Source organism: Rutilus rutilus (genome assembly GCF_951802725.1).
Source record: "Rutilus rutilus genome assembly, chromosome: 2".
Classification (NCBI taxonomy): Eukaryota; Metazoa; Chordata; class Actinopteri; order Cypriniformes; family Leuciscidae; genus Rutilus; species Rutilus rutilus.
In genome coordinates, this window is record NC_140210.1 from 3840349 (window position 1) to 3864874 (window position 24526).

Here is a 24526-nt window from a genome sequence, read left to right on the forward strand (position 1 = left end):
CAAATGTGGATTGATTTTTTTTTTTTTTACATTTTGCCAATGCAAAACTCTCTACCACAATGTTGACATTTAAAAATAAAGCCCTAATGTGGGTGTGTTGTTAATATGCAGCCCTGAAATCGATGCAATATCATCTTTCTTCATCCCTGTGCACAGTGCTGTTCATAAAGACTGGGAATGTTATACTCAATGTCCTCGTATTACCATAGAGCGTATTGATCGTTTAATTCTCAGTAGGAGTATGCATAGAGTCATAATTCACGATCAATTAGCCTCATTCTGAAGGTTTGGCGAGTTGCAGCGAGTGATAACTGGTGTGAAGGACATTTATCAAGAGTTTTGGGAGACTACTGTTTCACTTGGAAACAAACTTTTTGTTGATTTCAGTGCAATGGCAGCGTGCTCTGTGGATCCCAGAAGAAAATCTGGGAATGTGGACGTTTCTGGATTCAGTTACACGACTCTCTCCTGCCCAGAAAACGACCACTGCCAGAGCAGCAAAGCCTCGAGCATTGTCTTCCCCTCGACTCTGCACTGGAATACTCTTGCCAGTGTTCAGAAAGCTACTTTGAAACTCAAGTTTGGCATGCTAGTAGATATAGTACTTTGACATGCACAAATGCACAATTTGAATTAGTTAAGCTAGTGCATAAATTTATATAAAATAATTAATATTTGCAATCAGAGCAGTATTTATCTACACTGGTAATCCAGAGTTCTCGCGAGAGCACAAGTTGAATTTGCTCAGCGAGTTTACTCTGGCGTCGAGTAATGATGCTCATTAAATATGCCCTTGTATCCAAGCAGCACCAATCACATCGGGTTATCTGATATAGGCGGGCCAGAGGCGAGATGACGACAGCGCTGTGACGTCGAAGTCATTAGTAAACATTGCAAGATGGCTATGGATGAACACCAGTTGTTTGAAACGGCTTTGGCCGCTACAATGAACGAGTTAGACTTGGCTTTTTATCTAAAAGAGGAACAGAAGACGGCGCTCAAATCGTTCCTTTGCAAGAAGGAAGTTTTTGCTGTTTTGCCGACCGGATACGGCAAGAGTCTGATCTACCAGTTAGCTCCGCTGGTAGCTAAGTGTATGGTTGGTGTATGAATGGGTGAATGTGAGGCTATGTAAAGCGCTTTGGTGGCCATAGGTCTGTGAAAGCGCTATATAAATGCAGTCCATTTACCATTTACCATATGGGGCTTGTTGTGATTGGTCGTAGTGTTATCCAATTGCGTGCAGTGAGATTTTCCAATGCATGCTTGGTGCCGCCCCTCTGACTGGCCGATTTTCATTAGTCGATGCAAGACCATTAATCTTTCAGATTTAGGTCTGGATTTCCAGGCTAGTATTTATCTCGTCCAGAAACAGAAACTCTTATATCTCACTATATTAACATTTTCTGAATGTTCAGTGCCACTAACATGGCAAATTGAGTGGTTATTTATTCCTCGAAGGCGCTCGCTGTATCAGCCCAAGAGCTTGTGAACACGGTTTTTGTTTCCAGATGGACTGATAAACACATGTGCGCTCTTACTAACGGACAAACAATCAGATTACAGGGAGCCAGATCGAGAAAGTGAGACTGGTCACCCAACAGTGGTTCGTGCAGGTAGGTCAGTCGCGCTATAGCACTTCTACACTCCCTCATGCTTTCGTTTCTCTGGTGTCCAACGCCTGGCTCTAGATAAAGAGGTTCTTGACTGACAGGCCGTATTTGTCATGCTGTCTGTGGGACTTCAGAGGCTGGAATGATGGGAAGGCCAGCGAAGGGCCGCAGACTCCCAGGCCTGAATCCTGCTGCACTGATAAGCTGAACCTTGGCCGCGGGCCTTCGCTGGACTCGAGTGGACTGGCTTTCTTCTTGCGTTTTGGGAGCCCAGACCGGCTTGACTCGCGACACAGAGAGGATGCTGGCGCCGGTTCTGTGTTGGTTATCAGATGAACACAGAAAGTGGACCAGACCACAGACGGACGCCACTTGAGAGACGGGAGGCTTTCAGATGCTGCCCTGCTAATCAAACAAGAGAACCGTGGAAATATGGGAGTAGATACAGTACCAGCCAATAGAATTATTTGATGCCCAAGTTCTTGTTGCCTATGTTGCTTATTTAGACATTGTGCCCAGGTTAAGCCCTCCTTTACAAAGTTAAAAGTGAACATGTACAAGCAACATATGAAAGACAGGTGAATCTCATCAAGAATGTCAAGAACATACTGTATCTGGGTTTTATTTCACCCTTAAAAAAAACAAAAAAACTATGAAATACACTAAGTAAAGTAAATTATAAACCATTTATTATGGTAGAATTTTTGGGCTACCTTTAACTTATGGTTTAAGAATAGGAATATATATATTTATATATGGCGTCTATATTTGGGATTATATATATATATATATATATATATATATATATATATATATATATATATATATATATATATATATATATATATATTTTTTTTTTTTTTTTTTTTTGTGTGTGTGAAATATGATCTGGAAACCTCCACCATTTCCAAATGAAAATAATTAAACTAATAATTAATTCCATTTGCAATATGGATTACCTTATATTATATATTTTGAGGACATAATTAGCAAAAATTCCAGGCTGCTTAGTGTTCAGCTGGATTATAAGGCTTATTCTTTCATTCGACAAGAGCAAAACCTCCATTAAAACACACAGTCTCTATTACAGAACTAATTACTTGCTGCTTTGGTGTCTTTCGGGTATCTTGGGATGTACCTTGCACATTCAGAAAGTGTTTTACTGTGAAAAACAGGCAGGTCTGAGAGTTCCTGCAGTATTCCTACAAGCCTGACAGCACACCATCATGAATTTTTCAAGCTTTTACCACACAGGAATGAAAACAAGATATTACAAACATGGCGAAATGTTAATCTGTTTGTAAGCCCTGTTTGCCGTAACCCCACGCGTCGAGGCTCGATGGAGAGGCAGGAACACGGCGATAAAAACACGACCGCTGCTAATTAAAATGAACGAGAGGAGAACAGATGGCGTCTTCACAGCTGGAAACAGCTCAATGACTTTGGGCGTCTGGAGAACTGTAGCGACGCAAACTTGTCCCTTTCACTTTGAATTCTTGTATAGCCTTTGGACTTGAAGGCATGGGAGCTTTGGCTGATGTTCATGTCTTTATTCATGATGAGGGCCTCAAAAGCAGAAAACGCATTATTTCAATGTTTACCTGTTGAGAATGTTATCCATCCATCCATCCATCCATCCATCCATCCATCCATCCATCCATCCATCCATCCATCCATCCATCCATCCATCCATCCATCCATCCATCCATCCATCCATCCATCCATCCATCCATCCATCCATCCATCCATCCATCCATCCATCCATCCATCCATCCATCCATCCATCCATCCATCCATCCATCCATCCATCCATCCATCCATCCATCCATCCATCCATCCATCCATCCATCCATCCATCCATCCATCCATCCATCCATCCATCCATCCATCCATCCATCCATCCATCCATCCATCCATCCATCCATCCATCCATCCATCCATCCATCCATCCATCCATCCATCCATCCATCATTTTATCGTTTGTTCTATCCATCTATCATTCTATCTACCTATCTAGATGTAATATAACAGTGGTAATGTCATTTTTTAGCGATCTCCATCAGTCTTCTAGACATTTCGAAATGTTTAACATTTTAAAGTGTTCTTTCTTTAATATAAATGTCACTTGGTTTGATTTTTTTTATCTAATGTAGTGACATTCAGACATTGTAAGTGTGAGTTAAGCGTCCTCTGTACATGACACATACTACAGGCCCTACAGTAAATACTGAATAAATCTCCTATTATGTTTGAGTAAATCATGGTACAAGCATACAAGCCTCCCATTTTCGATCTGTTAAAGGTCATGCTATACCTTAATGCACGCCTGCATGTCTCATCATCTGACATTCATGGCTCAAATTAAATATAACACAGAGTCAAAGAGTGCATGTCTGTAAATCATTAACACAAAACACTACAGGCTATTTCCTCAGGACATTTAAAATGAGATTCCCCATTGAAATATTTATCCAAAGCTTTCATTAATAAATGTCTGTCTTCATAATTGATGTGACTGAATGGGATTTTTTATTATGAAAGCCAAGACAAAACACATATAGATTTCTGGCACGAGGCATCATTCTGGTCTCATTTGAAACTTCAGCAGGTCTGTGGGTGTATTTCATGAGTAAGTGATGACCGTTCAGTGTTTGTAAATTGATATTCTGTTCCTTTAGGCAGAGATTGTAATAGTGTATACTGTGTTTAAAAATTCTACAATCTGTAGTGGTTTCCAGAAATGTTGCCAACACATGTGTGTGTGTGTGTGTGTGTGTGTGTGTGTGTGTGTGTGTGTGTTTGTGTGTACAGTAGTTCAGGCAAACCCTACGTGGGGACAAAATGTCCCCACAATAATGGCAAGTCCCAGTGAGGAAAAACTCAGCTTATAAATCATACTAAGTGATGGTTTTGGCAAATGTAAAAATGCTGAAAGTTTTCTGGTTTAGGGTTTTGGTTAGGGGATAAAATGCAGTTTTTACATGGGAATTACCCATAAAACATGGGAATCCAATGATTGTAGTTACAATTTCACAATGGCAGTTTCACCGACACAAGATCTCACTGAAACTCGCCTGATCAAACGTGACGCTATAGGCACAGCATATCCAGTTTGCAGCTGGGTTGGAAATTAATTATTTCTAGCAGCAAACTGGATAACACTAATGGATGCAGACGTTGCGTGTGACTCCACTTTCGTGACATGTTTGTGGCTGCCATGTTTCAGCTATAAAGGCATGCAACATCCAGTTGGTGAATCTCATTGAGTATTGTGGATATCCCGTCAGAGGAAGCCTGATCTGACTGATTTATGATTTGGGATTGGGAAGTCTCTGACTCAATCGGGACCGGTAGAATAATCTAAATGACACCACACAATTGAGGATTTGGACAAAGTGTTTATGTTGCGAAAAGCCGATCGGGTCATTCAGTGTTGCTTCTCAGGAAAGAAGAAGGTTTTTTTTTTCTTTCAGTTAAACAATTAAAATAAGATGAATTTAAAACTCAAGAAGTATTTACTCCCTAATTAAAGGCGGACTCCATATTACCCATATGTTTATGAAATTATCCTCACCCAGTAATGATCTACAGCTCATCAAGCTCATGGGGACTCAATTCCCGCCTTATGTGCTCCATTGGGTATTGGAACATCATCCAACTTGGCAGTGGCCATAAAGCAAAATGGCAGCGAGGAGGCTTTTAATTAGTGCATCTGGGGCGTTGACTTGGGACTGGGAGTTTGGCCAGGCAGTCTGTACGGTTCTGTGCGGCCAACTCTTGATGAGACCTGAGCGCCCCACCGCGAGTCAGGACCTTCCTGTCATTTCCAGATCGCAGAACAGGTCTGCATTTTCATCCTGCCGTGCTCCCAAGAGCCCATGCTTAGACGTCACATGACTCACTTGACCGTTTTTAAGTGCTCTTGACCAACCCACTGTGATAGAGGAAGTCTATAGTATACAATCCATTCCACTAAATGATTTGAAATGGTGAGTTTTAACTTAAGGGTGATGTTAAACTTTGCATGAATGTGTTTTAATATTAAGGTCCCCCTCTAGTCGATAATTGTATCCCTTAAAACTCATCTTTGATCAACAAAATGACGCATAAAAAAATAAAACTAAAAATGTATCTTAAAATAGCTTGAATGTAACTCTTGCTTCACTTAGTATATGTGGAACCATTAAAATGCAAATGAGCCCCGCCTCCACTCACTCACACCAGCTCAGAGATCCACTCAGTCAACTTTACTGTAGTAATGATGCACAATGGCAAGTGGAAATACTGGTTTGATTCAACCAAATTTTGTGGAATAAAGAATGGAAGAAGTGGAAGAGTGAATCATACAGGCTGGTCTACAAGCTGATGTATCAGAAAGGTAATGCGTTTTATGTATCGCTCTCTACGACCTCGGAAACACAGCGGTAATTTAAATGATTAGCCTTTTGCTTGACTACGTTATCAAACAGCTAATAATGTGTTGCTAATGTTACACAAACCATGTTCTCGTTCACCATCTCTGAGTCAGACAGCTGCCTTCTAGAAATCAGTATCCTTAGAAACGCTTTGAGCAACTTAAAACGTCAGCGGAGAAAGGCATATAGCTAATCATAACATCGTAATATACATCATACACATAATTCACCCACACATTTTTCATATCAACTGAAACATATACCGGAATAGCCTGGCTTCTCTTGAGACTCCCCAGTTAATGATATGCTAAAGCCGGCCCACACGTTGACATTATACAAGGTAGTTTGAGATGTAAGAAACATCAGCAATTTCAAACCATATGTAACCTTATCTTACCTTATCTTATCTTATCTTATCCATCCATCCATCCATCAAGTGCAAATTAGCTGAAACAAACACTGAAATGTCTGTTGTTTCCAAGAAAGATCCATGGTTTTGTTTTAATATTTGACTCTTTGTGTTGGTTTGTGTATTTGCGTTGGTAGTCCACCTCTGTCTCATAAACAGACGGGCTTCCACGTAATCTGGTTTGTCAGTTGTATGCATAAAACATTGGCAGTATTCAAACTCAGAATGTGAGCTGATATTCGCCCTGCTGTTATTGGGGGAATATATACCGTATACGATCCGCCGCCATATGAATAAGTTGTCGTGGTGTGATGGATGGAGCTCTGGTAAATTGTCTCCTATATCACTGTAAGGAGGGAGTGGTTTCATTTCGTGACCTCACATTCTCCCTGTCAGCTTCAGTGAGCGATGCTCCATGCTTTGGTTTTGCAGGGAGAGGAACAGAAATCGATGTGGCGGTGTGTGAGGGAGATGCGGAGTTGTTGAGCATCGTGCACGTCATCGCGCTTTAATTGTGGTGTCGCCTGAGAGCAGTGCTCGAGACGAATCAAAGCTGAGGCCGGTGTGTCAGAGGCTTTTAGGTATTCACCCCATGATGCACTTCTTCGCTGCTGCCTGCCTCTCTCTAATGAATATGGAGAAGACTGTGTTGATGCTAGCATGCGGCTAGCGCAGTTGAAGCTGGGACTGATGGACGGTGGGAAACATCCTTCCTGCAGCTGAACCTTCCTCTGGAGGAACAATCAGCCACATGATGGACAGAATAAGAGGAACGTCACATAAATGTGTACCTTGTTTGTTTGTAACATTTTTCCCATCAATAAATCCATCAATCCATCCTAAAATTAGAATATCATTGATATCATAATGATATATATGTAAAAAATTATATTTATTTATTTATTTATTTATTTGTTTATTTGTTTATTTGTTTTATTTTATGAAAAAAAAATCAGCAGGTCTGATTTAATTATCCATCCATCCATCCATCCATCCATCGGTCATTATCTATCTATCTATCTATCTATCTATCTATCTATCTATCTATCTATCTATCTATCTATCTATCTATCTATCTATCTATCTATCTATCTATCTATCTATCTATCTATCTATCTATCTATCTATCTATCTATCTATCTATCTATCTATCTATCTATCTATCTATCTATCTATCAAAGCTGACAGACCCCTATATTATAATATATTTAAAATGACTGCAATTAATTGGCGTATCTCATAAATGTGTTGTTCTGATGTCACTTAATCAAAATAGATTTTTCTGAATCCCTTTCCAGGGGTCTGTCAGGTTTGCACGTTTTGTCCCATAAATCTCCATTAAACACAGCAGTAATGCGTCGCATCTGCACATCCTTGTGTTTTCTGTTGATGGCGTGAGGAGCTGAGGACGCTGCAGATGTCTGCGGTCTGATTACAATGGAGAAACTCATCAATCATCACTCACCAAATCCACAGCAAGGACCAATAGCCGGCCATCGGTCATTCCGCTGACACTAACACTGCCGCCCCATTTATTATCATCAGCCGAGCGGCAGGCTGCATTCTTTAACAACTTATTTTGATGTCCAGACATTGTGAAATATTGTTATGAATGACGTCTTGGTGGGTACAGGCTTCACAAGATGCGTATTTTCAGCACTATTAGCCGGAAACAAATTGCATTTTTATTTTTGCTCCAATGCTAGACTTGCATAGCCAGACTTTTTTTTACTACAAGCATAAATGGAGGGGCTATATTACCTGGAGAGTGCTTTCCCATTCATTTCAATGACAGATGTTCATGCTACCATCTTTTCTGTTGCATCTTTAAATCTGAAACTGCATAGTCAGAGAGCAAAATGAATAGAGATCTTATTTTCTTGCACTGGATCTAGTGACTAGTTCTTTCTGAGAAGCATCACTTTGTTGAATGAATTGTTCACCCAAAACTGGAAATTCTGTCATGTTTTATTCACCGTCAGGCCAGTGCATTCATACACACATCCAAATATATCTCCCCAAGACGTGTCACGCCAGGTTCGATGTCAACGACTCCATTGCTTCTTGTTACTGACGTCAAACCTGCCACGATACACCGCATTTGAATGCACGCAAATGCAAATGAGATGTGTGCATCTTGCTTTTTATGTTTGCAGTTTGCATGGGGATGTCCATGTTTGTATGACACGTACGCCTTTTCCATATTTTTTTCTTCACCAAAACCCTCATCCAAAACTCACTGAATTCCTTCTCCTTATCGGTCCACGAGGCTTTTGGTCATTATCGGATCAGTTCTCATGTGCCGTAAACATCTATTCAGAGCGTGGAATAAATAACAAACTCCGTCCCCAAAGACCGCCCGTCCTGCTCTTATATCTACACGCGATGGCATCTGCAACAAGAGGAACGAAATCTGCATAATTGGCAAACGTTGAATACACACAATTGTCATCTCTTCTTCAGGTAATGAATCACTGGTTGCACACAAACAACAACAACAACAACAACAAAACCGAGTCTTAACACTTTGGCAACCTCCAGCAGATTGTGTCTTTACTTCTAATGAGTCCGTAAGTGATATCACACCATTCCAGCGAGCAATTAGTGAGCAGAGAGTCACACTTTCACTGAGGCATGGGGGCATCTGGGTATTTCCAGTGGCTTCTTTGAAATATTGCACTGCAGGGAATGGCAAAACTTTTTGGAAGTTTGTGTCATAAAACTCAGTAACTGTATATTGCTATCATGAACTCTCACAAAAAGCACGTTGGCAGAACTTTGACTCGTCTTTGAGTCTTTTTAACTCGCTTAACCATAGGTCTTATGATACAGATTTTCTGGTTTGATTTTATTAGAATCTGATTCACAAGGTCTCAACAATTCATTTGACCATATTTCTTTAATTTGCATACTTATTTTAACAAATGATTCCATCATTGAATACAGTGTTACTTAAATAATATTGATATGCTATTATAGTGTTTATTTATATATATATATATTTAAATGAGCTTTTATTTGTTCATTTTCAATGTTGTGCTTTTTAAATGTGCTTTCATTTTATGTGCTTTAACATATGATTTAGTTTAGTTTTTTTTGTTTGTTAAATGTATTTAATTAGCTTTAATCAAATTGATTTTATTACAGTTTTAATCATTTTTGTAGTTCACTTTAAAATCAAACTATTTTATTACTGTACATTTCAGCTTCGTCTCAACTACTGACAGCGATTGTTAATAGTTTTAGTGCTGATCACCAGATAGATTCTGTGAAGGATCCATCAAAGTCCAATAACTCGTTGGTGATTTGGTGGTTTTTGAATGATTTATTAAAAGGAGCAGCTCATAAGTATATCTGTTCATAACCGGACTCCTCTGGTTGAGCTGTTTCTGATTCACTAAAGAGAACCAATTTAATTTATTCTGAAGTTTAGTCATTTGTGAGTTGGATTACATCATCTGTGCTGTGTGTTTTTTGATGTACTTAAAAAGAGCCTGCTTAAAAGAGTCATTTGAGTCAAACTACACTGGTCGGGCTGTATGTTATAGCATGCAGCCTGTGATGATAAACTTGAATCTTCTTCTTTAATTGACTTCCCTGGATCGTATTTTTAGGCATTCCTCAAAAACGAAATGCACACGGATCAGTAGCACATGATGTGCAGTTGTCTGTGATATCTTGGTAATAAACTGGATGCGTTGGGACCGAGTCTCATCATATCTGCACCCACGCACACGCTGACGCCCATGAGGAAACACTACATAATGAGCCACATATCGGGTGTCACACTAATTTAATTCGAGTGAATTGAGGCTGTTTGCGGGAGACCTAAATCCAGCGACGACCGTCAGAAGCTCAGTTTGTCTCACAAGCGGCTGCTTTCTCTCCGACACGTCATCGTCCTCCATCTGAGATGCTGAATCTGATGCCACAGTCTGTTTATTACACTTTGGACTGCTATTTTGAGGGCTGTGATACCAGACGCTTAATTTTCGAAGTGCATCTTTCATATGTTCAAGTTGTTTTGTTGTCAGGTGGCGAAATACTGTATGCAAAGAGCTCAAATTTAATTTGAAGTGCAACTTTTGCCTTGCAGATTTCGTTATTAATGATGTTATGATGTTAAAAAAACATCCTGCAGAAGTGTTGTGATGAGATTTAGACTGATAAGTTGAACTAGATTTTATGTTTTGTAAAGAAAATGTCAGTGAGTTCTACACCTGCAATGCACGATGCTTGCCCAAGATTTTCTGCTTCCCTGACTACATGACTCAGGTCGCTCTTCAGTGTAATTCAATGAGAGTTTTTCATCTTTCCTGATTGCCTAGTAACATAATAACACAGCTCTTCTCAACAAGCCGCATGATTTGAGGTGTCATTTCCTCATTCAGCACTAAGCCTGAGTAAAAGCCTATAGTGCTTATCACCTTAGCAAGCACCACTAATTATTAGTTTGTGAAGAGACGTTAGATGGATGGACATCATCTTCAAACTGCCGTGCTAAAACAGAGAACATCTACTAGTGCCCTTCGTAAGTCGAATCTTTATAAACCACTTCTTCGCAGCGTGTCACTGAAGTGAGAAAATGCTGAATGACTGCCAGCTGAGCTCTTCTTAAAGTTTCCTCTTGATTTTAAAGGAGTCTTTAGAAATGAAACGGGATAAAAAATGATCACCTGTACACACTTGCTTGGCACAAATGATTACAGGACAAGGTGAGAAAGGCAGTCTTTAGTATTTAAATGATATTTTTCATGTTACAGTATTACTGGTTGAACCGTAGAAAGGTCACTCTGAAGATTCATTTTAATTATTCATCCTAATTACGGCTGAATGGACTCGGGCCTAATTTCAGCGTATCTCCCACTGATGGGTGGAATGGAGAAAAGTCATTGGGAATGGTATAAATGGGCTTAAAAGGCGCAATAAAGCAGGAGAAGGTGACGCAAACTATTGAAATAAATCTGTTCAAGCAGCTTTATTCTCGCATAATCAAATGTACGGAAATGAACATCATTTCAGGTTCGTGGATTATGTTTCCTGGCAGCATAAAGCTTATTGGACTTTTTTGAAGGAGCAAATGTATGAAAAAGTCATTTAGCCTGCTGTGATGTGGTAAGGTGAAGAATTATTATTTAATATTTCTAGTGATATGATAAAGACTAGTTATTACTGCAGAGATAATTAATTCAACTACAAGATGTAGATCAGAGCTATTCACTTGTCCTCACATATTAAGATTTGCTCCTCTGATGAATAATTTAATTATCTCCTAAACAGCTCATCGCATTTCAATAGTTTTTTTGTTTCGTTTTTTTGTAGAATGCAAAAAAAAAGCAAAAAAAGCAAAAAAAACATTCCTTTCTTTGTCGTTTTAGGGCCAATTAATGGTTTTCCATGTAAAAATACACTGCATAATGCTATATATAACAGATGTCATATGCACTTTCATGATATTTTGCTTTGTCCTTTTTGTAGCTTGACACTCACTATGGAATATGACTGTCTTCCAAAATAAATAACAGCATATCATTCAGTTCATACTGTACATAGACATAAAGTACATGTTTTTCATTGTATCACTATATTTCTGCATGTTTCTCACAGTGGTTTCTGTCGCTCGGACTGCTAATATGTTTCTTTGCACATTTACATGTTTAGTAAATAACTCGAGGTGTGATTAATGTGGGTAGTTTGTTTAAGACCAATCCATACTCCTCAGCTGTTGCTATGGTGATGCACAAGCGACTCACATGCTGGATCGACAGGAGAGGAGTTGGACAGGCTTGTTTATGATGCTGTATTTAAAAAAAAAAAAAAACAAAAAAAAAAACAGTTCAGTTTGTGGTTTCATACTGCATTGCCAGTAATTAATAAGGGTAATAATCACATTACGCTATGATAAACGTAATGTTGGCACCATCTGAATCGTCTCCCCGAGAATGAAATGATCAAGCAGCGTGAGTTTGAGTTCACAGCTCTGCGTGGCAGAAACACTCTCAGACGAGACTGCAGAACTGCTGGAGGAAATACACATTTTGATGTTTCTTGGAAAAATGTCCTACATTTGGTAATGACAGATAAGCTTCAAAAGTGATATGTTGTAAAAACATCTATCTATCTATCTATCTATCTATCTATCTATCTATCTATCTATCTATCTATCTATCTATCTATCTATCTATCTATCTATCTATCTATCTATCTATCTATCTATCTATCTATCTATCTATCTGTCTATCTGTCTGTCTATCTGTCTATCTATTGTTCTATCTATTGTTCTATCTATTGTTCTATCATTATATATATCGTTTGATCATTCGTATGTTTTTTTTTCTATCCATCTATCATTCTTTCTATCCATCATCCATCCATCCATCCATCCATCCGTCCATCCATCCGTCTGTCCATCCGTCCATCCGTCTATCCGTCTGTCTGTCTGTCTATTGTTCTATCGTTACATATATCGTTCTATCATTCGTATGTTTGTTCATTATATCCATCTATCATTATTTCTGTCCATCCATCCATCATTCTTTCTGTCCATCCATCTATCCATTCATCCGTCCATCCATCCGTCTATCTGTCTGTCTGTCTGTCTATTGTTCTATTGTTATATCTATCGTTCCATCCATCCATCCATCCATCCATCCATCCATCCATCCATCCATCCATCCATCCATCCATCCATCCATCCATCCATCCATCCATCCATCCATCCATCCATCCATCCATCCATCCATCCATCCATCCATCCATCCATCCACTCTAAAAATGCTGGGTTGTTTCAACCCATGTTTGGGTAAAATATGGACAAACCCAATTGTTACGAAATCAAACCAACGGTTGGGTTTGTCCATATTTGACCCAAACATGGGTTGAAACAACCCAGCATGAGTGTATATTTATCTAATTCAATGATATTGATATGTTAATTGCGCACTAAGTACTTTGTATACTGTATACGTATCTATTCGTAGTATATTTATATGGTGCATTTCATGATGTCTGGAGGTAGAGAGCATTAAATGGGTCAGCGCTGTCGAGACCTCTACATCAGGATATTTCAGAGAGTTGATGTGTAACACCATTGGTTCTCATTGGGCTTGGACAGCTCGAAAACAAACCTTTTAGAGCGCCTGCTGGACGGGCCATTTTTAAGCCAAATATTGAAATATAGATTGGCAGAGAGAGAATGCACTAGAAAGTATCCTTTCAGCAAGAAATACATAAATAAGCCCATACGCAGCCCACAGAAGACACCTTTCTAATCTCAGGGCTTTGACAGACATTTGTATTCATGCTGGCTGAAATCCACGACCTGTGTTTGTTTTCAGGACATTCCTGTTAAGAGCAACAAGCCCTTTCACCGTCAATCACTCTAATAGGTGACTGTTTCTGATGTGCGGATCGATAACCACAGTCTCTGCAATTTACGTAGAGCATCGTCCTTCAGCAACCGCAGTCCCGGCGACCTCCGTCGGGTTTTACTGCCCACAGACACTGGGAGATGAACAAAGACGTTTTATGAGGTTATTACAGCGAGTAGCGCCACAGGGTTAGTTGTGGTTTAAAGTGGAGCGTGAATCGCAAAGCATCCCTGTGATGAATTATACATAGACAGCTGGAGTGAGATGAATTTTCCTGTGCAGTGTGAAGCCACATGTTCTAATGGATTCAGCGGTGGTGTAGAATTAGACATTTTGAAATATACAGTGATACAACCACAGAATGTTTTATAGAGGGCGTCAAAACTATAGTCATTCACAACAGTATTTACATTTGCACTCCAAAATGTGTTTTTATTTCATTTATTCATTTATTCATTATTTTTTTATTATTTTTTAATTTTTATTATATATATAAAAAAAAGTATATATATTTTTTTTTTTAGGTATTTCTTAACCAAATATATTATATGCATGTATCATATAATATACTGAAAATTATTTTCTTTTTAAATTATGTTAAATACATATATGCATATACACATATAGGGCCCTATCTTGCACCCAGCGCAATTGAGTTTGTACACCGACGCATGTATCATTCCTATTTTGCACCCGACGCACAGCGGACTTTTCCCTCCACAGACGCACGGAAATGCATTTGCGCTCCCGGGGGCGGTAAAACACAAAGAGGAGGCGTGTTCCGGCGCAAACGTTCCCTGATGCTATTTTGCAGGTTTAGAAAACAATTCCGCCACTAACCAGGAAAAACCTAGCCAAAAGTCAGTGGCGCGTTGCGCATGTTATTCATATGCTATTTTAAGGGCGCATACTTGGCCATAATCAATGTAGCGTGTGCACAACGCGCATACACTTTGATTCTCTCATCTACACACAGACGCAGCAGTTCTCATTAGAAAACCATACATTATTACAAGGAAAAATATTACACGAGGGAAATCATTGTGGTGTCCATGAAGTTGTGAAAAAATAGGCATAAATCTAGCTTACACATTTACCCAAATTTTTATACTCCTGTTTAACCGAAGCTGATTTGGGTGTGTTTCTCCATCCCCAATGTCACTTCTCTGTGTTTTACGGCCCTGACGAGAACGTCTGTCTCCTCGGCTGTGAACCGCTCCTGATGTGCGTCTGGCAAATCCGCCGGTATAATAGTAATCCGCCATGGAACAAGCACGCCTGCTTTTAAAGGGAATGTGAGATGTCGCTCTGATTGGTTTATTTCACGTTACGCCCAAACTACACCTATGAGTAATGAAGCTACTTCAGACCAACCCATTTTAGATTTGGGAGATCTGCCCACAAAGTTACTTGCGTTTCGCGCTTGGTAGGCTACTTGCGTTTCAGATCGTTAAAATAGGGCCCATATACAGTATATATATATACATACTTTTATTTTATATTTATATGTATATTGTTTTTTTTAGATAGTACCATGATGATACCATGGCACTGGCAGGGCATTTCTTAACATTAAAGAGAAACCATTTGTGATTTTTCTTTCTTATGGGATTGTAAATGAGTAGGGAATGAAACATTTTATATCAAAGTCCCATGGTATTACCATCAGATACCCTCACTGAGCTCTAGTACCGCCACTTTACTATGTTTGTAAGACTATATGCATTATCAATGGTAATATAGGCTGTTTTATACTGGTTAGAACTAGTACTGTTTTTTTGCTAGTATGATTGTTCTAAGGAAGTTTGCCAGTTAGGCAGGGGAGGATACCAGCATTACAATGCAATGTTTTCTGATGACCAGTCATCTATCATGGGTAAAGTAAGCATTATGTTGTCTTAATATTTCCATTCAGAATATTGCATGCTATTAATTGCTGCTAATAATCATCTCACTAGGTTTTAGTTATCGCGGCATTTCAACCGTCAGATTATAATACTCACAAAGCTTAAACAACAGAGAGCTGATGTGATTGCATGTGACATGAAGGTAATGGCCTTTCAAATTATTTTCCCCACTCTCAATTAGCCTGTGTGAGGCTCAATTAATTATGCTCAGCTTACCTACGTCTGCGGTTTCAGCCTTTCCTCACAGTTAATGTGACCCACGTAGAGCTTCACACAACTCTGTGGTGCTTAAACATCTGAGAAATAGCCTTTATGGACCGAAATGACTCTTTTCTGACATAATTCAGTGAACCCAGGGTGGGAAAGCAATGGAGTTTGGAGGCCTGTTTAAATTGGAGGTAGGTAAAAAATTAGCAGGTTTTTGAACCTTTTTTGATCAAATATGTATTTAGAATATAATATAATATAATACACCTGTTTTTTTTTCTTTATTATTATATTCTTTTTAACACTACTCAGAGATTACTGGTCTTTTTCTTAATCAAAAGTCTCCATTTACTCTCCATTGAATCTTGTTTCTGGAAAAACGGGAGATACACTGAAGAGATCTTTAAGTCGATATAGTGATATGGCTCTCAAATAAAAAATTTTAAAATGTGCCAAAGCTGCAGGTTTTTGAACATCCGTGACATAAAATGTCTTATAAGCAAATAACATTAAAATTGATAACTGATAATATTTGATTTTGCGAGCAGCGTTGGCGGTGGAAAACATGAGACCGGTGTGTGAAACACTGTAAATGATCGTCTCTGTTGGTAGTCGTTCACTTGCATTGTTTATTCTTTTCAATTTAGCAGATGTAGGAGATGTTTTTCTCACATCTGCAAAGTTAGCAGTAGCTTTCACATTTTAACATCATCTTTTGAGCATCAGGGAAAGCCTTTGTGCTCCACATGTGCCTCTGAATGGATCGCAGTGTGATTTTCTCTGTAATAATGTGGCTGCATGGCTTGATACCTCAACCTTGATCATCTGAAGGTGTTTGAGGTGACCTCAGGGTTGTTAATGCCGAAACCATCATGTAGTTGAATGGATTAAATCATCGAGGCTGCAAAGAGGCCTTATAAAAGTTTTAGCATGGCCGTTGTGTGCTTTGACTTGGTGCCTGTGAGTTTTTGTTTCAGCTGAGAGCATTTTCATAATTCAGTCATTCATTTCGTCTGCATTTTTTATGCAACAGAAGTGTTCATTGCCAGGAGAGATAAAAAGACTGGCAGACCGGGAATGGTAATATTACACAGAACATAAAGTAAATCTGAATGTAGAAGCTGATGCATAATTCAGCCTTCTACCATCATTCATTATTTTCCCCTTAAAGATGTAGGTCATTTGAGTAAAATGCATTAAAATATTCACTGCTTTTCATTCCTGTACAGGGAGTGGCTAGCTGAATAAATAAAAACCTGCTGAATGATGGGACATATTTTAATAATAATGTCACTACATCTTCCTGCACATCATTTTCAAGCTGAACAGAGGAATCCTAGTTTTGCAAAGAAAATTGTCAAAAATAAAAGAAAAGGTTATATATGGAACCTTAGAGATTCTGAAGGTGCTTCATTTATAGAACATTTTAGGGTTCCCAACATGGGATCATTTAATGTATTCAGTTTTAAGTACTTAGTTTTGTTTAATAAACAGCTCGTAAACATACTTTATCACTAGAAAAAAAAATTTGATATAACAATTAAACATGAAAGTATGCAATAATTTAAGACATTTCTCCTAATATAGAATGTTTTTGGCATAAAGGGTTCTTTAAAATTGAGTCAAGAACCCTAGAGTTCTATATAGAACCCCATTGAATCTTCTGTTCTGAGAGTGTAATGAACTTGCAGCCCCATCAACACAAAAAATGCATACAGTATATCTGCACGATTCTGGATTAATTGAGAATCATATTTTAACAACTAAACAAAATAACATGAAATGTACCAGAGGTTCTTACAAAATGTTAATTGCTGCAGTCTAATTAAAAATATTACATTGATTTGAATGATTTTTAAACAAAAATCTGTGTAAATGAATGATTCAGTGACTCACTCGGAAAAAAAGAATTCACTTTCATTTACTGGATGAATCAGCGTTTTTGAATGAATCTCTTGAACGAATGATTCAATAACAAATACATTTTTACGTCACTAGTCGCCACTTACTGGTGTAACGATACATTCTTTATTTGAAGCGTCGAGTTACTTTCAAAGGGTGATTTGCTCTATTTTTGACCGCTACCACAGACATCACTGTTTATTCAAACTATAAACTTTCATCCCAAGTACTTCTGTGATCATTTGAATTATTGTAACACATTAATAATGATACTGTGTGGTTGAGAAGCTGTTTCATACCTACAGTATACATGACAACTGCTCTCTCTGGCTCTCTCTGAATGTTCGCTGTGATAATACTTGACAAAGGTTTAATAAACATTGACAAATCGTTGTAATGTAGGTCTAAAATCGCGATCTTTTAACCATTAATCATGTATCTCTTGCACGTTTCTGCTGTAATTCTCTGCAGCAGTCATTCAGGAACGTGCCATCAGGTTCATTACGAACATGGTGACCGTGTGTATCTTAGAACAATTACTTTTAACTGACTCCATCTCAATCTGGACTTGTCCTTGACTCCCTTTTTATAAGAATAAAGGAGCATCTGCGGCACACAGAAACGCTTGGGGCCTATTATTACTTAAATAAATGAAGGGGTAATCATGGGTCAGTCGACTGCAGCGAAAGTAGAGTGAGAAACTGGGGACTCGCTGTTGTAATGAGAACAGTACGTATACTTACATGATTTCTTTGTCTTTGTATGTGATGCTGGCCATGCATATATGCTGTCTGTGATCTCAATAGCATACATACTACTCTTACTATTAATGCAGGCTGTGCACAGTATACAGATTTTATGTTTGCATACTGGGATGAACAGTGTACTCTATCCCACAACGCAATGCGCCCAAATGTTGGGTTTCGAAATCACAATTTCTTTACTCAATATTTGATTGGACTATGTTAGTGTTCCATTCCCAGTATTCCATTGAATTATTCTAAGGCTTTGCCAGTAGCGAAGGAAATCAAGACGGTACAGGGTGTTGTGTGTACATCCATCTTTATACCTGTGTGTGTGTGTGTGTATATGTGGGCACGTTAAAGACCCTTCAGGTCTGTTTATTATCTCTCTCATTGCTTATCTCTAATGAGCTCTTAAAAAGCCAATTGAAGATGAATATGTCCACTCTAACGTGACTCTGATAAGATCAAGAGATACGTTTTCATAAAAAGGGAACAGCAGAGGCCGAGCAATTAGTCCAAATGGAAAGTTTCCAGAAAGAAGCAGATGCACGCTGATACGAGCTGGTCCTCAGATGCCCTTTTTTCTTTGCATTTGGAAAACACAAACAGGTAGTAGTTTTTATCTTTAAATGTGAGAAAGCCATCTGTCCGAATCTGGCGTGTCACTGTGTTTGTTCCTCACGATTTAACAGCACTGATTAAACAAGCGTTTGGGCGCGTTCGATGACGTCCACAACAATGGAAGAGTGTAATTAGAGCTTCCGTGTGTGATCCAGACATGAAGGATTGTACAAATCAGACGTCTTGTGGAGGAGAGGTGTGCTCGTGCTTTCAAGTGTTTTGAAAACATTATCCATATAAAAGCTTAATTTACAGACAAAGCAATATTAAATATTTACTTGTGATGTGTGTTGCAGCTGCTGTCAGATCTAATACAGTTGACTGCTTCATCTTTCAACAAAAGTTTCTTTGTGAACTCTCCATTACACTGTGCCTCGCTGACAAAATAAAATACAATGCTCCGAACAAATGTATAATTCTCTGACGTGATCCGGGGCGCCATTAAAATTAACCATCCACTTGTTTCCGACACTGGGATCCTTGTGATGTCTGAACAGAGACGCAAACCAGCTGTTTAAACTGGATGAACGAGTTCGTGGAGTCCGTCAGAAACTAAACACACATCTGTATACTGTATCAGTGTAGACAGCGTCAGTTATTATAATCTAAACACACATCTGTATACTGTATCAGTGTAGACAGCGTCAGTCATAATCTAAACACACATCTGTATACTGTATCAGTGTAGACAGCGTCAGTTATTATAATCTAAACACACATCTGTATACTGTATCAGTGTAGACAGCGTCAGTCATTATAATCTAAACACACATCTGTATACTGTATCAGTGTAGACAGCGTCAGTCATAATCTAAACACACATCTGTATACTGTATCAGTGTATCAGCGTCAGTGATTATAATCTGAACACACATCTGTATACTGTATCAGTGGATGAGCGTCAGTCATAATCTGAACACACATCTGTATACTGTATCAGTGTAGACAGCGTCAGTTATTATAATCTAAACACACATCTGTATACTGTATCAGTGTAGACAGCGTCAGTCATTATAATCTGAACACACATCTGTATACTGTATCAGTGTAGACAGCGTCAGTTATTATAATCTAAACACACATCTGTATACTGTATCAGTGTAGACAGCGTCAGTCATTATAATCTAAACACACATCTGTATACTGTATCAGTGTATCAGCGTCAGTGATTATAATCTGAACACACATCTGTATACTGTATCAGTGGATGAGCGTCAGTCATAATCTGAACACACATCTGTATACTGTATCTGTGTATCAGCGTCAGTGATTATAATCTGAACACACATCTGTATACTGTATCAGTGTATCAGCGTCAGTCATAATCTGAACACACATCTGTATACTGTATCTGTGTATCAGCGTCAGTGATTATAATCTGAACACACATCTGTATACTGTATCAGTGTAGACAGCGTCAGTCATAATCTGAACACACATCTGTATAGTGTATCAGTGTAGACAGCGTCAGTCATTATAATCTAAACACACATCTGTATACTGTATCAGTGTAGACAGCGTCAGTCATTATAATCTAAACACACATCTGTATACTGTATCAGTGTATCAGCGTCAGTGATTATAATCTGAACACACATCTGTATACTGTATCAGTGTATCAGAGTCAGTCATTATAATCTGAACACACATCTGTATACTGTATCAGTGTATCAGCGTCAGTCATAATCTGAACACACATCTGTATACTGTATCAGTGTATCAGCGTCAGTCATTATAATCTGAACACACATCTGTATACTGTATCAGTGTAGACAGCGTCAGTCATTATAATCTGAACACACATCTGTATACTGTATCAGTGTAGACAGCGTCAGTCATTATAATCTGAACACACATCTGTATACTGTATCAGTGTAGACAGCATCAGAAATTATAATGGGTTCTATGTGTTTTTGACGTGACGCTCACATCCAGTGTAGACAGATGTTAGCTGTTAATGGACTGAATGGCAGTGGGCGGGGCCTATGTCGCGATGATGTATTACTATTGGTTGATTCTAGCTCTGGAGGCAGTCATATGCAAATGCATTCATCGGTTTGACATCACAGATCCCGCAATATCAAAACGAGCTGTTTTTTTTATATTTTTTTTTAGCTTGATTAAATAAATGCTTTGTTTATAATGAGGAGGACGTTTTAAGCTCTTAAACTTAAAGGTCGTTTTAATGGTAGAAAGACCTCTTATATGTCAAAAGATCAAGGCAAATATGTTTCTCATGTCATGACACTTTTAATACTTTTATTCAGCAAGACAGTGGAACTTGTCATTTTCTGTGAAGGTTAAAACGTTTTCTTTTGTTTCCCTTTCTTTCTATTCATCAAAGAATAATAAAAAAAAATAAAAAAATTGTTTCCACAAAAGTATGTTTTCAACATTGATAATAATCATAAATGTTTCTTGGGCATCAAATCATCATATTCGAATGATTTCTGAAGGATCATGTGACACTGAAGACTGGAGTAATGATTCTGAAAATTCAGCTTTGCTCATAAATAAATTACATTTTAAAACATGTTCACCTGAAAATCTGTCATTTGAAATTGTAATACATTTTTTTTTTTTTTTTTTTACTATATTTTTTATTAAAAAACAAACATTGAAAACTCTTTCCGACCCCAAAATGTTTGAACGGTAGCGTAAATCTGAATATAAATTGAAATCTTCTTGTGAATAATACTTGTAAATTATGCAAATTATTGTATAAAAACGTACTGTTTCAGTAGCTTTTAATTGTTTTAGTTGTTTCTCATATGACAATGAGATTAAATGAAAAGGTTGTGGGTTCGATTCCCACTAAACAAATTCTGAATAACATAATGGTGAAACTTGGAAGAAAGTCTCTGCCAAATGCATAAAGTTAAATGGAGAAGAAATTGAGACTTGTTTAAGTTTATGCTTCTCAGATGCAATAATGACCCAAGTGCAGATCTCTACAATGTCTCAAGGCTGCAATCAAAAGTCAATATCAATATGATCTTATCAAAACTGCTATCAGAATTCATTGTATATATATATATACTCCTCCTGTATGACAACTATAGACTCATTTCAGGAGAAACATCTGACACACGGTCTCCGCTGTCTCCTAAACACTGAATGAAAGAGCGTCTGGTGTCGGGTTGAGGTTACAGTCGTGTTGGTGCTGGAGAGATAGACAGCGCTGTGAGGGCTGAAGGGTGAAGATTGTGTATTTGCATGATTTACTCCATTGTAATTATCTGAAGGGTAAAGCGGCTTTTCCGGCACTGAGTAATGAATATGTTGTTTTACATCATCCGCAGCCTCCATCAGCGTGATGAGAAGGTAATTACTATTATTTTGTCGGGTGTTTTTCAAAAGGGCCAATATAAGCAGCGTCTAGATCAATCTACTTAATGAAACATTTGATTATATAAACAGATGACCCGAGGATACAACTAATTAGCCTTTACAAATGGCAGAGTTTTCAATTTGATACTAAAAAGAAAGAGCTTCCTACGAACTACATACCTGGAAACTATTGCTTAGATTTGTCATTTAAAGAGACGGTTCACTTAAAGGTGTTTTTTTTGTTTTTTTTCAAAGAACTTAAGGAAGAAGGAAGAAAGATACTTTTGTTTAGCGAGGATGCATTACATTTAATTGCATTACAAGATTTCAGAGAAGAAAGCAAGTCAATCAGGTTTTTAGAAATGATTGTTATTGAGCTGTTCCTTCAATGTGAGTAGTTGGAGATTTTCATGGAAGAAGAAAGAAGTCACATTAAAATCATTCTCAGAATCCAAATGTCCAAAACGTTTGAGGACAGACAATCAGCAAGAGTCTGTTAAAAATAATCAGCACCTCGTGTCATGAGCGCTTGAACTGCAGGAGTGTTGAAAGACAAGCCGGCCTGTATCCGTCTGAGCGCTTCCATAAATCTTTGCCCGCGGCTGATAAGTTTAAAGCAAGACGTTAATTTGAGGACCATATGGTGGACTGGCAGTATTTCAGAAGCTGCTGTCTGCATCACATAATTTGATATCCACTCCATTTGAGAGCAAGGTGAGAAAATGTTCTTGGGAGAGTCCCACTGCATGGCGTAACACCTTCTCGAGCCGTCTTTTTGTTTTGTAATTTGAAACATGGAGTGAGAAGAATTTTTATCGTTACACTAAAAAATTTGTTAAATCCTTTATTAATATTTAATAAATTAATCATAATAGTAATTAAATGTTTCAATAATTTAATTAATAATTTAATAATTTAATTTTTGTTTTGATTTTATATATACTAATGATAATTATTATAATTAATATGATTATTATTGGCATCATTGTAGTATTAATTATAATTTTTTTATAACATGTATAAACGTATAATAATAATAATAATAATAATAATAATATCTATTTGTAACGCTGATCCAAAGAAGACGAAGATGATTAGGAAATAAAACAGTATTTATTAAAGAACTGGCAAATGACAATCCAAACGACGTGAAACAATAGCGAACATTGAACACAGGGAATGGAGGAATTTAAAGCAGCACTCAGTAGCTTCGGGATTTCTTCGCTGTATTCTCGCTTTTTGCTCGCAGGTTTCTCTCAAGAGCTCCCCCCACAGCTTCGGAATAGATATTTGACAACACTGTTGTAAAAACTCGTTGGTGATTCTCAGACACCAGAGGCTAGTAGATCAACGACATTAAAGCAGACGGGACATTCTTTAAAACGTCTTCTTCATTCGGGTTCGGACAGCGTGAGGGAGCGCAATAATGACAGCATTTTAGCAGATTTCTTTTGGCCGTAAAGCAATTGTTTACATCGCGAGACCTGATATCACGCGAGACTTCCTGACGCGGCGGCCGGCGGCCCGCCGGCTCAAAGTTGCAAGTGCATTTTTTTCCGCTCACGGGCACCAGGGGGGTGCGAAACGACCACCATTCAACCCGAAATAAGTATTATAACCATTCCAATGACTCCGAAGCTGTTCAGTTAAGGTAAAAAAAGTTACTTAGTTCACCTTTAAGAACTGATACAAACAAGGAAGTGAACAACACACAGTTGTGATGATAATCAGCGTCCATAGAAACGCATGATGGAACATGTGACTATAGAAAAAACGAACTAAAAGTCCACGAAAACGAAAATAAGATGAAAACAGCATCCAAACAGAACAGAACTGTGGCACTCTTTCATTATAAATACTTTTTGTTTTGTATTTGAAACATGGACTGTGCAAGGATGTCCACAATATATTTCTGTACACTTAAAATGTGGTAAATTATTAAATGAACAATATAATACTGATAATACTATTTAATTATAATACTTTTTATATGATATTTAATGATA

At 38.0% G+C, this 24526-nt stretch overlaps 1 protein-coding gene across 2 annotated transcripts in view; it reads left to right on the top strand.

Moving 5' to 3' along the window:
* Positions 1–24526, top strand: part of gpc6a (glypican 6a) — a 205051-nt gene that overhangs the window by 80455 nt on the left and 100070 nt on the right. The window lies entirely within an intron of this gene.